Genomic DNA, 16739 nt, shown 5'->3' on the forward strand with positions numbered 1-16739 from the left:
GTGAATGGAAGAAACAATGTTTTGTGATCAATTTTCAAAAAGGACCTAAATCATTGTCTGAAGTGAAAGTTACAAGTGAGGAACATTTCTGTTTATAAAAACAAGCTCTCAGAGATATTTTTGTTAAGAAAATGCGGTTGCTAAAGTTGCCTCAATGTTATTAATTCATTTTTGGGAGTTTCAAAAAAAGGAAAGAAAGAAGGTCTCCTGCTAGGAGTGAGCTGTGTCAAATGCGCACGTGCTTGTAAGGTCCTGGAAAGTCTCTGTCGCCCTTCTGTTGCAGATATAATGGGAGATAAATGCAGAATATTTGCTTGCATGTTATAAATAACATGGGAGTGTGACATGCACAAGAGGACTTTAAATCTCATGGGGCAAATCGGTTCAAATATAGGGCTTTTTAGTGGACATAAAAGAAGAGATTAATGAGCACGTTTGGTTAACTTGTGTTTCTTATATTTAGACATGTGAAGTACATGTATGTTCATTTGTAGAGTCAAGAGTAGAAAAGGAATAGAGCTAGTGTAGCCGGTGTCAACATACGGTCACCCATTGTTGATGGTGGTGAACCGCAGGAATTTGTTTCATGGTGATAGAAATCACATATGTAATTTAAAGCTTATTTTGAAGAGTAGAGATTCGTGAACATGCTCTGAGGAATGCTATTGGGATAACCTATGTCTCGCGTGTTTATGATACAATGTTATGCGTGTGAGTATTTGCTTGTGGGCCCAAGAGCAAAAGTTGCTGTTGTCAGCTTTTGGTCATCCTTTACTGTTAGTAGAAGCTGTAGGAATGATGTCTCCAAACTCACCGGTTATTGTCACTAGTCTAGATGGCTCGTACATATTATTATTATTAGGGGGCATTTTCATTTAATCCTATATCAAAGGTTCTAAGACCGTAGATTCATCTTTGTTCTTTTTGAAAGAGAATGCGTTCAGCTTCTCCGTCTGTCTCATCAAATGTTTCCAAAATTGCTCATACAAGTTCATTGGCTGTATGCTGGTAAGTGAGTAAGTGCTTACTCACCCTTGTGGTGGCTTCTCAGATCTCAGATGTTTTTAATCCTTTTGTGGGAAAATATAGGCGGCAGCCATTTTAAAGATTCAGACATTATAATGTGCCAATGTTTGTTGATGGCTTTCTTAATGCTGTTGGACGCTGCGCAGTCGGTGGTCACACATGTGAGGATGTTATTATCCTTCGTGTTCTCTGTTTGTTCCAGGAGGTTATCCATGTTCTGATTCCTGGCTCTCTTCAGACACTTGTTGATAATTCGGTTGGGGTAATACCTCACCTTCGGTTTTTCCTGTAGTGCTGAGGCTTGCTTTATATAATCCTCTATATTGCCACAGTTGTGTCGTATTCGTAAGATCTGACGGTAGGGGAGGTTCTCCCTTAGTGGTCGTGGGTGAAAGCTTCGAAGGAGAGAAGGCTATTCTTGGCAGTAGGTTTATAAAAGGTCTTAGTTTTAAGTTATTCTTCATCTATACTACTATTATAAAGAGAGAACTGTGTCCTTTGAGCCAGGTAAACTCGAAAAGTACACCACCAATCGCAACACCCAATACATCGTTGGAAAGCGGGGGTCCAGTAGAAGGACATAGGCTATAAAAAAATTAAAAAATAAACGTTAAAAAAAAATAAACAATAAAAAAAAAGTAGTCCCTAAGAAGTAGCGCCGGCCGTGTGCACTAACAACGTGGACGTGCGTGCTGACATCATCTAGCGTGGGGAGGAGCGGCGAAGTCGGGCTGATAGATGAAGGCATAGATAAATGTGGCATAGAGTCCGGGTGAGTAAAGCTGCATTTAAGTTGCACCTTTCTGTGCCGAACATTGTCTGTCTGGAAATACTGGGATATATTCAGTGAGGTCATAAAGCGAAGAATGTTCTTTTGCTGTTGCAGCTGCTGGGTACCCTCCACACGCTCGCACTTTGCTTTAATGGTTATATTTGCTTTCATTCTCTGACCGCAGTGCGCTGTCTGCTCAGTGTTACTGCTGACACGCTGTATGTTTGCCTTACTTAAGGGAGGGTTGCAGGGCTTGACATGGTTGGTGAACTGTGTAAGACACTTGGAAGCATAACTCGGGTTCCAGTAAACGGACCCAGCAGATGCCTTGCTGGAAATGTTCGGAGCTGTTCGGCGTCCTGTGCAGCACAAGTGTCTGTGCGAGGGGAGGGGGCGGCTGACGCTGGCTGAATTGTAACTGTACTATCTCATGTGTAATAGGAAGGGGCCAAGCTGAGAGCGGGTTAAGCGTGTTTATGTTTTAAAATTATTTACAGGGCTCTGCGCTGCAGGAAGAACTCATTCTATGACAGGTTTTGCAAATCTGAGAACTGAAGACCAGCTCCGGCTTTACCGCTGGTGGAGCCCCGTGCAAGAATCTCCCCCGCCACCCTCACTACTCCCCCCCCCCCCCCCCGCCTCTCCGCGGATTCCCTCAGTAACACCCTCCAGCAGTGCGCACAATCTCTCCATATAGCCCCTCCATCACATGCATTTTATTTATTTTATAATACTATGAATACCACTGCAGGGCGTCAGAGCACTTTACATCACACCAACAGATTATAAAGAGACAATGAACCATACCTGTGTAAATCAGTCTACATGTAATGTACATAAAACAATGAGGATTAAAAGGTGTTGGAAACACGTCATCCACATTAGTAGGCAGTACATTTTCAGAGTGTTTGGTTTGGAGAAGCGCAAACTCAGGATTTAAAACGTGCCACAGTGGTTGGGTTTACTAATAAGAATGTATTTCTCCCAAAGTAACCTTTTTGGCAACATTAGGATAATGAAAAGTATAACACTCCAGCCTATACCATGATGATTGTTTGCAGCTCTTTGGTGGCAGTTCATAGGTCGCTGTCATATATCAAGATTGTAACTTATGAAGTGCAACAACAAAAGGATCTCTGTGATGAAAGCAGTAACCCACTGAGCTAACCACATAAACTAAAGTTCTGTGATCTACATGGTGTACGTTCTTTGCAGTAGGCATGTTAACCCTTGGCATTCCTTTATGATGAGTCAAAACTGTCAATAGGTAAAACTCAATCTCTCTCCAGCAGGAACATTAATTATCAGAGTTAGCTTGACAAGTTTATTGTTTCCTGAAAATTGCTGGACACACAAGGAACTCTGCAGCCGGTGCTTTTAAAGCCATAAGGTTTTTCTAAACACAGCACCCCCACTCGTGGTCAGGGCCAGGTGCAGCTGCACTGGTCGCATCGCATTAAAGCTGGACCTGCTAATGACTCATTTCATACCACAACAGCAAGCATTCTATTCAGAGATACACGGTTCTTACTCCCTCATCTCTTTATCACATGTTCTCCCCGTCCAAATATTTTGGACCTTAAGCGCTGGGAGGAGGCGGAACGTGTGCGGCTGACAGAAGCGCTGGGAGGAGGCGGAACGTGTGCAGCTGAGTGAAGCGCTGGGAGGAGGCGGAACGTGTGCGGCTGAGTGAAGCGCGGGGAGGAGCTGTGAACTGTGTGCGGATGATTGGGGGCCATGAAGGTGGCGGTAAGGCAGATTGGGGGCCCTGAAGGTGGCGGTTGCACTGCGGGGGACCCCCGGACAACGTCGGGACGTGCTGCGGCCCTGAAGCAGCCTTTTGCTCCCGGACAACGTCGGGACGGGCTGCTAGTTCTTGATAAAATAAAAATGGGTCAGAAAGCAAGGAGAGGACAGACCTAGATCCCCTCAGGGAAGGCTGCCACTGCTGTCTCCCTATCTCCTCACCCCTTCCAACATCCACCCATACAGCCTCAATAGAGGTACCATAGGCAAACATCCATTAGTGAGACATCATCGAGCGCACCTCTGGTATCCTCAAGCGAACTTCAGATGTCTTTTACGAGGCGGGTGCTCAAGTACCCCCCAGAGGTAGTGTGCAAGATTATTCTAGGCTTTTGCGTTTTGCACAGCATCACCATGCGACTGGGCTTACACGTGACATAATTAATGATCTAGCACCTCACTCAGGTTCCCTGGGTCAACAAGCACATGACTGACTAGTAGCCTTTCATTTCATTAGAGGTGCTAGCTTGTTTGCTGCATTACAGTCGGTGATGAATGGTGAACTATGTCACCATCCAAATATATCCTGAGACACCACTCATTGATGTGATACCATCTTGTCACATCCAAACTTGCAAGTCATCATATATTATGCATCACTTACTTATTCACCCAGATAGTATGTTATAATTACATTTATCAAATGGAAACAGTTGTGTAGCGTACGCTCAATAACATATAACACACATGAACACTTCAACAAATCGTCATATTTGCATGCATCTTTTTTTATAGCGAATTCAATCCTGGTCTTCTCATTGTACTTCAGGTGCCACTTGGGAGACTTTCACAACCCCAGATATGTGCTCCCTTATATTGCATAATCTCCCTTTGTAGCAAAGTCCTCTGCCTCTGATATGTAGGAAAATAAATCCACAGTCGAAGCAGAGATCTCCATAGTCTCCATAGTCTCCATAGTCTGGGTTTACTCCTCTGTCTACTGTGACGAAACAGGATATGACATACAGGAACAGGAAGTAGGCCATTCTGAGCCATCAAAGGGCAACCACCTGCTACTCCTTTTACTGTGGGAATCTCCAAATGGCTGAGGTTGGAGATAAGAGGGTCCCACAGTTTCTCCCACCAGATATTAAAAATAATCAGGGAGGGAATATGCCAGGAGCATCCTCAGCTTTACTGGTGGACCTGAAACCCAGGAACAATGCAGCATGGACAGAGAGTTGGCAGGACAGTGCCACACTCCACAGTGCAGTGGGTGCATTCAACACTGGGGGAACTTATGGCGCTGGGCGAGGTTGAATGCAGAGGAAATGCTGCAGACATTCTCCAAGCCCCATACAGGTTACTCCAGGATCTCAGAGGTGGGTTACTATGAGCACCCTGGCCGACTCTCAATGCTGAGCCACAGGCCCACGGGTAGCAGCGAAGCAGTGAATTTTTCAACACAAGAACTGTAAAACTTTATCTGTGGTTTGTACGTTTTGAAGTGTCATGTCTGAAGTTTAATTTGTTTGTTTATGTCCGTGTTGTCAGTATTTTTTTCATTAGAAGTGTACCTCAACAGTGGAGAAGTGTGGCTCAATGGTTAGAGTGGCAGACCCTGATGCAAAGGTCTAGCCCGGGACCAGGGTTTAATTCCCCGCCTCGGCGGGTCTTGGGCTCAAAATTCCAAGGACCTGATATTTCTCGCCTTGGTGCCTATTCCAATCATGGAGTCCCACTCTGCAACTCTGGGCAATAGCTTGCTTAATCTCCACAACGGCCCCCCACAACGCTAAGGATGCCTGGCCTCCACCTTGGGGGTGCCCAGAAGTGGACGCCTCTCAGGGAAAGCCAGGATGGGTTCCACAGCGGTATTCGTACAAGCGCCTTGAGACCCTTGCGGGTGAGTAATGCGCTATACAAGTATCAATTTAACATTATCGCATTGTTCTATCATGTCAGACACATATCATAGACAGTGTGACACACAAGTCTTTGTTTTTTTTTCCTACACACATAAAGTTGTTATTTTCATGTTGGTTACAATTATCAGCCATCACATGTCCACATTATACCCACACATACTGTGCTAATCAATAATTAACTCTTGACCTTCAAATCAGGTGTTTGCTCTTTTTTACCATCACAAAAGAATGTTATGGAGACATTTCCTTAGTATGGTATCCAAAATAAATCCCTTTAAAATACCTAAATATTAATGTTTAATCAGGAATACATATGTACTTCAGCTGAACCTTGGTTCACTAGAGTAGCCAACTGTTAGAAAGTGGCACGCACATGTCTAGGGCCCAGATTTGGTTGAATTTGTGGTTGATGAGTGGGAACAGGTAGATTTGTGGCGAATGAAGATGGGTTTTTGTAGGGTTTGTAGGTGGAGTTAGGCTTGCAGGTTTGCATTAAGCCAACGTGAAATTTAAATTATGTTGGCATAGTTTGTTTAATTTCATGAATTTCACATTACAATTTTTATGCAAAATTCCTGGAACAAAGCATTACACCAGCTCAGAAGATTATGTCGCTGCTTGTGCTAAATTATAGAGTAAGAACAAAGCAAACAGCCAGAAATGCAAGTTGCACTTGTGTTTTACAAACTTTTTTAGTGAAAAGTGCATCCTCGTTTCAAGAAGGCGCCCTAGGATGTATTAAACACTAAAATATAGCACTAATTGGCAGATTTCCATTTTGTGTAATTATGCGTAATGTTGCATAATTATAAAACATTTTTATTACAAAACTATATTTTAGTAAATTGCGTGAATTTTCACACCCTTATTTGGCAGTGGCACTATGCACCAGGCGACTGGGTGCATAACTTGGCCCTACTGGTTGACATCAGTACCTCAGCAGTATTTATGGTCTGTATCATTTGCATGGCTCTGGACACTCACAGGGGTGACAAGTGGCACTCTACAAATCGAGTGATTGATTGATTGAATTCCTGCTCTTTCAACACTCAGGACTGGTCCAGGTGTTCCACCAATATGATCTGCATCATTTGTCTGGCCTCGGCATCCTCCTCCCGCAGCGCACAGTAGTGTTCCTGGTAGAACTTTGCAATGTCTTGGAAACATTCATTCTAAGGTCTGTCTCTGTCTCTCAAACAACATTGGAACCGTTTCCAGGTGTTGTGCAGCGTCTCCCCGTTTTGATGAATGTTCAGGTGCACAGAGGTCTTTGGTTGGAAAAACGGATACGCCCAGAGGGGAGGTTGTCCATTACATTGAGGGTTGACATCTGGGAGGTTGTGAGAATGTGATTGTTGAAAGGCTAAAAAGCCCTCCTGCATTGGAACGAGGAGCGTAGAGTCAAGAGTCAAACTTGCCCGGATGGGCGGTAGGTCTTTTGCCTTCCTTGGTCCCTCTACCTGCAATTCCTTACCCACAACCCTCTGAAATGAAACTAATTATATACAGTTCCGCAAATCTTTGAAAACCTGGTTATTTGACAAATAATGACCCTACCACTACATGGCCCCCTTCCTTGACTCGTCCTTTGCGCGGGGAAACCCTTTTTGGGTAGCTGTTGCGCACTATAAATTTAAAAACTAAACTAAACTAAACTAAACTAAGTGAGGTACCTCCAGGGTGAGTACATGTTCAGCAGAGTCCTACATAACCAGGACATGCTTCTATGGCTTCCTACTAGTTCCAACTCTTATGAGGGCTTTTGAACCGTTTCTGGATCCCAAATAGGAAAGGGTGCAAGCAGGGCATGTTCTTCTATTGACGATTTAGAAAGGGATAGATTCATGGTTTATTGCAACCAAACTCTTTAGTTCCCAAGGCTCCAGGAGGGGTGGTAACTGATTTGCAAACGTGAAAGTGTCCCCACAAATGAGAAGCATTTTTTCTTCGCTTTTTAAAAGCAGCATTTGTGAAAGCAAGTGAAAGGCTAGAAATCTGCTGTCTCTTGGAGGCTTTGATATTTGCACTCACAGTCAATCGCAGGGGTTTGCAAATTGCAACCTGCCTAATTAATATTCATTATGTAGATCTATTTGCAACCTTCTGCTAATGGACAATTTGTGATGCGACCTATTAGTACACAGATTGCATCACAAATGTATTTCCTTTTTACAACCCAGTCAGCATGAAAATTGCACATCTCTAGTTTGGTACATCTTGTGCGGAGTGAGTTTAAAATTCCAAACCATTTTAAGATATCTTAGTGGGTCATGGTTGGGACCCACTGAAAAGAACTGTATGTAATGTGCAGGATACAAATGTGAGTTAATGGAGGTCTAACTCAGGCTTTACTATTTCACCGGCTGATAAAATTAATAGCATTTATCTGGGTAGTAATTAACACTTACGATGTCGGTTGGAAAGCCGCTGACCTTAGGTCGGAGGCTTTCCGGCCAAGATCGTTGATTTCACTTCCGAAAGCCTAAGTACAATTTAGGCGGTCGGAAGTGAAACCGGCCAGTCATTTCGGCTGGATTCTGATGGGCCCATGGAGCCAGTCTGCCAGTTGGAGACCGGCCCGTAATCCATATGGATGGCGATTACGATACTCAGTTTCCTGCTGGCTTTCCATACTGGGCTATCCGACATTGAAAGCTGTCGAAAAGCGAGTTTGGGAGCCCCTAGCAGTGCCCCCTTGTGTTTGTGGCCTCAAGTTGGGGGACGAGGGGACACCAACCCTGCCCTGTGTTGCAGCCACCCTGATGTGCCTGCCACGCGGTGCATGGATGAACACAACCTCCCTTTTCCCAATGGGAGCTTGTGCTACAGTTGGTTTACGGTCGTAGGACATGCTCCCATAGGGAAATGTGAGTATGCGATCTCACCATGTGTGGTTGCATCGTAATTAGGCAGTTGGGACCACCGACTGGAGGTCGATCTGTCCCATTTCCGCAATCCCAACATCATAATCCGCCCTTCATTATTTAGTACCAATAAACAATGGTATGTTAGCTAAATGCTCATTACTACATATTTATTCAGCTAAACTTACAATAAATGATTTATGTTGTTGATTACAAAGAGACTATTTTCATTCTGTACCACAGAGACAGGATGCAGCATCTTCAGCAGATTGTCTAATCTACCATTGCTCTGTGCACATTTTGTCAATCTTAACGTGGAAAACAGGCCACCTTTTCAGCCAGCTTGAAAATGTATAGTGTTTGTCTCACTCTTTGTTCAACTTTTGTCACTTATGAATTGAAGCAGAATTGACTGGAGGGGTGTGACAGGCCCTCTGACCTCCCCCACAAACTATCCAAGACACTGACAGAGCTTCCCTGAATACAACTTTAAAGGGTTATTAAATGAGTGTCTTCAGTTCAGAGGATTACAGACTGCTTGAGAATCTCCTATTTGGTTCACTGTTTATTTCCTATGGAACTCTTGGTAGTCTTATGTTGAAAGAGGAGGGAACATATGACCTCTTTCAAAATATTTGGCAGCCAGGTGAGGCTGGGAAGAAAGGGCGTCGCCCAATAAAATCATTGAGTGAGAGTCAGTATGAGGAGGGCCGAGCAGTGCAGAAGAATGAAGCCATGCAGATGAAAGTCACACTGCGTCCTTCCCTCCCTTGCCTGCTCATTGTCATTCTTAGGGGCTGATTCGGATTTCGGCCGGAAGAGCTCCGAACATCAACCGAATTGGTCAGATCCCGGTCGGATTCCTTCCTGACCGAGCCATTCCGATGGACTCGGTCGGAAAGGAATCCGACTCAGATTTCCGGATTACGGATGACAGACTCGGAGAGCCTGTCCGCAGTCCGGAAATCCTCCAATAATCCCCCGGTCGCCTCCTTGCGAACGAGGGAGTACGATGGCAGCTTTTCACTGCCTTTTCGTGCCGGTCTGTCTGAAAAGGTCGGAAAGCATGCTTGCATTGTAAGGTATATGAATGCGACCAAACCCTGCTCTGGCCCGATGTCGGACGGACTTAGGTCCGTCCGACATCGGAATTGTCCCCTATGTGTTACAATTGGCCCCCTGATGTCTTTAACTCAATAGAGTTAACAAAACAATGGGCAGAGCAGGAATTATCTACTCTGACATCCCCACCTCCCCATCCCTCAATTGGATCCTGCTGAACACCTTCTGATTTTAACTATATTAGCAACTCATTTGCCTTCTCTGGACTGTTAGTCTATCACACCTGTTGGATTCACAACTGGAATGCATGTCTCAAGAATGGAATGCTTTACATCGTAGTGTGTTTGAAATGTTATCTTTCAAATGTGTGACAGTTGCTGTGTAACCTGCTTCCCTGATGGTGATGTACAAAGGAGCTCGAGTAAATTAGAGAAACTTACAGTATGCATATGTGCTTCCAAATCAGCATCCCTGTATTCTTGCCGTCGAGTAAATATCGGGTGCACGAATATCGTTGTCAAGAATATCAATTTGAAGGTAATATTGATTTTTATCTTTTGTTATATATTTTGTATATATTTTATATGTATATTATATAGATTTTATTGTTTAACACCTTGGGTGCTATGGGTTTTCCCGCTGCATGCTGGATCCTTTGAAATCCCATTGTTCATGACAAAGCCAGCTCGTCATAAGCGCAGGGCAGGTAACACCCATGACGAGCTGGCTTTGTCATCAGCACCGAAGGGGTTAAATATTTTGTATGTTTTTTAATGTATTTGTAAAAATTTTAGTAGTTCTTACATTTTAAGTAATTTTTATTATTTTTGGTACTGTAGTGGGTTGTGGGTTTATAGGCGTACAAGGTGCAAAGTAATTTAACTATAATAAATGAATGTTTTCTTTATAAACAAAATTTGGTTAAGTAATAAATAATAATTAATGTTTTTAATTGTAAAGTTAATTTATTTTAATTGTTAATTAATATGAATTATTATTAATTAGTAATGAATTATGTTAGTATTATAAATCATGTTATTTAATGGAATGTAATTTTCATATGTGGGTTGAACAAAGTTTTAGGAGGAGGGCAGTAATTAATTTTAATTAATTAATAATTAATTGTAAATTCTTTAATTGATCATTAGTTAAGTTAATAGTGTAAGTTATTTTTCTTTTACATTTTTATGAGTGGCTTGTGGGATTTATGTGTGTGCAGGTTTGGAAGTTATTTAATTGTAATTAAATGTTTATTATTTAATATGAATTATCTAATTGATAATTAATCAAGTTAATTGTGTTAGTAGTTCTTTACATTTTATTTTAGGAGTGGGTTCTGGGATTTATAGGGGTATATGGTGGAATGAAAGTATAACTAAACTTATGTTATTAATTAAATGTATTAATAAACAGTTTTTAAGATAATTACTTTATATTTCAAATAATATTGTACTTAATTTTTAATATTGTTTCTAATATTTTATCACACATTCTTATTTTTGTGAATTTTTCTATTTTCATTATTTTTTAAACTGTAATATATATTACATTTGAAATGTTTAATTGTTACATTTTTACTTTGTTTTTTAATTTAGTTTTTGAATTTGTAGAGATGGTGTTTGTTTGTAATATAGTACTGACTGTAGTGGGAATAAAATAAATATATATTTTTTTAATTCAACACTTTTTATACTGTTGCATTGACTGGAGTGGGAATATACATTTTCACCCTCCGCAATTCAACACTTTCCCTATTGCTGCACTGACTGGAGTTGGAATATTAATTTTTACCCCTTTGCAATCCAACACTTTTCCTACTGTTGCACTGACTGGAGTGGGAATAGTAAATGTTGTCCTTCTGCAGTCCAACACTTTCCCACTATTACTATTACTATTACAAGGGTAATATTTGTGTTTTCTTATTCACAGGAGATAAGGAAGGGGTCCACCCAGTGTACGGTCACTTTACGAGTTCCCTACCCTTTTCTACCCTACCCTTTTCTTCCCCGGGCTCGGGCCAACACTGAAAGCAGAAAAGAGACTTTTATGTTTTATATGTACAATATAATGGATTCTATTTTCTTATGAAATTTTAAGAATTCTTTTTATATTTTGTCTCTCACGAAATCTGCTTATGACAATAGGATATTATACAAATATGGTAATTTAGAACTGTCGGTTGGATGCAATGTATTTGGAATATAATTATAGAGACTGTATTGATAGAATCGACTCGTATATAATTGGCACTAGACCGCATATATAGGCTATTTACTGAGAAATGCAAGTGTGACAATATAACTATTTCCAAAAACATATGGTTATAGGCACTAGATCGAAAACACAAATAAAGTGGGTAACTGATGTAATTTTCATGCCCAAGCCACTAGCGCGTCTAAAAAAGATAAACATGTCTAAATGTCATAACATATGAAGGTAATATGAAGTGATTGCATTGAAAGGCAGAACGTTCGTATCACGACATGTCTGCTAAATGTGCCTACTGGATGGTTGGTAATTTTGCATAAAAGTCGAATCAGCTGATGCGTTTATCATACCTACCACCTAAATGATAAAACAAAATAATATTATTGCGTATCAAGAGAGAGAGAGAGGACCAGAAAGCTAGTCCTTATCCCTGGGGTTTATATGTAATTTAATCAAAAGGAGACTAGCTCATGTATTACGAAATTTGACAAAAGGACTCTAGTATGTTTCGTCAGGGGGTAGGAACACCTGGTAAGTGTGCTCATGAAGCCCTCACCCACCAACCTAGTTGGTGGCATGCTTCATCATCGGGCCCACCCAGTGACACCTAGCGCGTCCCGGGTGTGCTTCGACGCCTGATTACAGCGGAGCAGGTATGTCGCTGAATGTGCAGTGAAGAGTGTTATGAAAGTGATTTTAAAACGGCTTGGCGGGGTCCCAGTACCCGAAGGTAAATTAGACTTTAATACCTCGGCCACCGTCAGCGGTTAAAAATAAGGCTGTTGGATGTTAGAGGCGAGTTACGACCTCCTACATCCAGTGGTGGGTCAACATGTTTCAGCCAGTGCCTTATGAATATGCTGGCTTTCTTCAGGACCTATATTAAAAATGTATATGTGATTAAACTAGTGGGTGTATAATTCAGACTATGTGTATACACGCCCTAAAGTGTTTTTCTATGTGTGAGAGGGGGATTCCCTTCTCAAAACACCTGTACATTTAACATATATGGACAAGGACAAAACATACAAGGAAAAAAGAGAGTCACTAACATATATGGCATTATATACATCTGATTGCCGACACTATAGCGAGAGGGGTGCTGGCTATAGACGGCTATAGTGTAATGGTATTGGTGGTACCATTAGGGTGAAGTTCGCAATTTTAGTTCGGGAGTGGAGTGGCTAAAACACGGTTTTCACATACATAGTGCATATGTGGGAAGAGGCGCAAGAGTTGGTTCTTACGCTAGTTTTAGCAGTTTTTTGCTCCAAGGTAGGGAAGTGGCGAGGGGTTGACCCTGTGGGAAAGAAAGGTATTGGCCACTCGCATTAGGAAAACTGTAGGGAAGAAAGGTAGCGCTTACCAGTTGTAGTGGTTGTTGTTTCTCATACTCACAGCTTTTCTGGGCAGAGCCTGCTCTGGACCTGTAGTGCCTCCTTCGCATACCGGTGAATAATGGCCAGTTCTGCTGAGTGTTATATACTGTGTTTGATTGGATAATCATGTGCACCTGCATATTGGAGGTAAGAGTAAAAAGAATCGATCTGCCGAGTCATAGTGCCTAATCGTGCACCAGGGCGTTGCTGTTATACTACATGAAGTAGGTGTGCATGTGCGGAGCCCGTGGTGAGGAGTGCGCATGTGTGGGGCGCCAGGGCGTTGCTGTTACGCTTCGTGAAGTAGGCGCGCATGCGCGGAGCCCGTGATGTCCTTTTGTCAAATTTCGTAATACATGAGCTAGTCTCCTTTTGATTAAATCACAAAACAAAATAATATCCATACAATAAAGGAAATGTAACCATAGCTATGTATAAATATCCACAATACTGACAAGGCACTGTGCCTGAAAATGGTAATTGAGGTTCCGCGATTCTGTACCCGTTCCATAAAAGTCATCGTATCGTGACGATTTCGGTATCAGCGAACCACAAATGACGAGTGCGGTATGTACGAGTGTTTTCATCATGTTCGATTGATGGATTCACTGTGTATTCATAGATTTCGTTCCGAACCTTTGGGTTCCATTTTGTGTATGGCAGCCATTTTGTGGTTGCCCTCACATAGGCCGATGACTACGGCCGAGCGAGTCTTTGGGACACGTACACCTTTAGCTGACTTTTAGATGACCTGAACGAACTGACTCCATTGCCCGAAGCTAAACTTGTTGAGCCAGTTCCTTGTTCGGCAGCTGGTCAAGATAGAGATCAAAGAGCATGACATTGCTGAGTTTATGGTACACGCACACACCCTTCTATCTTGCTTCTCATCTGTTTCTGTTCCTTCTTTTATGGCCTATTTATGGTTTGGATTGTGGTCCTTTTATTATGGGTTCGTCCGGCCTGTCCGAGCAAGAATGTTGGGTTTTCCCTTGTAATTGATGGTGGGCTGGACAACTGAAAAGTGGGCTTGCCGTTATGCGATACCTTTTGCAATGTCACTTTGTGATTGGATAGTTTGTAAATAATTGTTGTTTGTTAGGAATGTGATTTTTAGCATAAAAGACGATGTCTCGCAATACTAAAGGTGTGCAGTCTCTAGCGAACCACCCGTGTCGTCCTTCGTAGACTTCTGTTCCTGGTTGCAGCCAATAAATTTGGACTTTGACGTCACCGAGAAGTATCCTGTGTCTCTGTATTCTAAGACAAGTGAACCCGAAGACATTGGGCCTGCCCCTGGTGCCGCTGGGTTCTAAAACCCAGTTCTTCAGTTGGCGCCCAATGTGGGGCGACTTCAGCGGTACCGGTCCAAGCCTGAAGATCGTGAGGAGCTTCGAGAGAAAATTCTGGAGGAAGGCCTACCACTTCATCGACCCCTGTATGTCGTTGTGGTTTGAAAGTCTTTGCTGCGAGGTTCCCCGCTTTCCGACGTCTACGAAGGACTGCTGCCCTGACTGTCGCCCTGTCTTGGACCCTTTGACGATTTGTAGAGTGAAACGATAGACGGGTCTTCTGGTGACGTGATCGATACCTCAGTTAAGTATGAGTGGAGCGTCTCCCAGTCCTTAGTTTTTGGGTATCCCTTGGGATCTTTGATTTGGAACTTGCAAGCTCCAAAGCCGAGGGACTCGTGTATTCGTGAGTCTATCGTATTCAATATTCCCTTGAAGTTTGAAGCTAGACTAGTGAGCGAAGATGCCTGGTCTTAGCAGACTTGGAAAGATATTTTGTTGTGGTTGTAATAGGGATTCCCGATTGGAGGACTCGTGTTCGGTACCTCCGATTGGAACTCCGACCTATGAGCTCTATTTGAAACATGGCGTGGGCCCCATCACGTATAATGAAGTGTGGATTCGCTACACTAGGAAGGATGGTGTTCTAAAGTGGCAACAATATGGTAGTTATGACACAGAGATTTTATATAATCTAGAAGTTAAACTCTTTAAGAAGAAAGCCCGGCCGGCGATGTTTGACTCTTTCCGCCTTTGGAGAAAAGAAGCCAAACAGAAAGAAATTAAATTATCAAAGAGAAATAAAAGAGAGAAGGGTATCTCGATAATGCAGTTTCAAGATAACAAAGAAGAACAAGCAAGTGAGCAATTGCACAGGCAACGTAAAATGGCGATTGATAAATGTTATCCAGCTTTGCCACCTCTTCAGCAAGGTGCAACGAAGGACCTTGAGAAAGATCCTTTGATGTCCCATTTGTTGAGTTCGCCACCCCCTTATGTGAAGAGTGCTACAGCACCTGCGCAACCTCTGGTTGCTTTGCCTCCTGATATTGTACAGCCGGAAGCTCCTCTTCAGTTGGCTCCTATTCCTCTGGTGCAGACTTCTCAAGAGACGCCGAGTTTGCTACCTGCTCCGTCTCCAATTTCTACGACTCTGTCTCCTGTACTTGCTGCTTCTTCTGCTACTGCTCCTACGTTGGTTTCCTCTCAGTCTTCTTTGTCTCCTGTCCTTTTGTCAACTTCTCCTTCTGTTTGACAAAGAATGACTGATACTGTTACTGGTCTTTTGTCTCCTTTCTTTGGGTCATTGAGTATGACCCCTGTTTCAGCGCGTAAACAGTTGCGTAGCCAAATGCCTGGTCCCGAAGAGCGGGAAGTATTGGATAATTTAGCGCGTAAATGGGTTACTAATTCTTTAAGATATACTTTAGAGTCTGTTATGGATGTCTTCCGACAATGGGAAGCACCGAGGCAGAGGTATGTTTTTGACAAGATGTGTACTTTCTTTCGTGAAGATTGGGAAGATGGTGATTTGGGACAGACTCCGTCTGAGTTGTTCCGTGTACAGTCCGAGTTTGCGAAGGGAACTATAGTGGGCCTCGACGTTGAGAAAGCAGTTGCGACATTGTTGTCGTTTAGGAGCGAGTCTCCTTCTCAGCCGTTGTTTGAGCCTGATCCTTCAGTTAGGAGAAAAGTGCGACAATATCCCATGAGAGAGGTTCCTCCGGTGTGGAAAGAGGCCGTTCAGGCCAACGCCTTTGCTGGTATTGTAGCTGCACCGGCTCATTTTCAGCGTGTTCGGGTACATGTTCCGTGGAAGCGAGCTGAAGTTTTGGCCCTTAAGCAGACTTTGCCTGATCCTCGTAAAAATCCTGCAGGGTACTATAAGGAATTATCACAGACTGCAGACTCATGTGTTATGAATCTAGTCGATATAGACATGTTGTTTGGAAATGTAGTTCCACAGCCTTTATGGGGATTGATTCGTCATATGGATCATGCGCAAGAGTTAGGTGATACATGGAATAATATTGGTGCCGCGGATGGTCGACAAGTTGGTGTTGCTAAATCTGAGCCTTTAGTTGCAGAACTCCCTGGAAGGATTATTACTTACATGAAAACTTTGATGCTTGCTATGCGAGTAAACTGGTATAAATTGTCTGCATGTAAGCAGAAGAAAGACGAAAGTGTGTCTGATTTCTTCACTAGGTTTGAAGAGACGTTTATCGACCATAGTGGTCAGGACATGAGTACGGAAGGTGGTCAACGGTTGTTCGTTGATAAGTTTGTGCATAATTTGCTTCCCGAGTTGTCTACTAAGTTGAAGGATTCCGAGAGTTCTTGGGCTGTTTCTTTGTCGGCGCAGATATTGGCTACTGCACAGTACTATGAGAATAGGGATAAGGATGAGAAAGATAGAGCAGACAAGAAGACTAAAGAGTTGAAGACGAAGGTTCTTTTGC

This window comes from Lissotriton vulgaris, chromosome 11, assembly GCF_964263255.1.
Source record: "Lissotriton vulgaris chromosome 11, aLisVul1.2, whole genome shotgun sequence".
NCBI lineage: Eukaryota > Metazoa > Chordata > Amphibia > Caudata > Salamandridae > Lissotriton > Lissotriton vulgaris.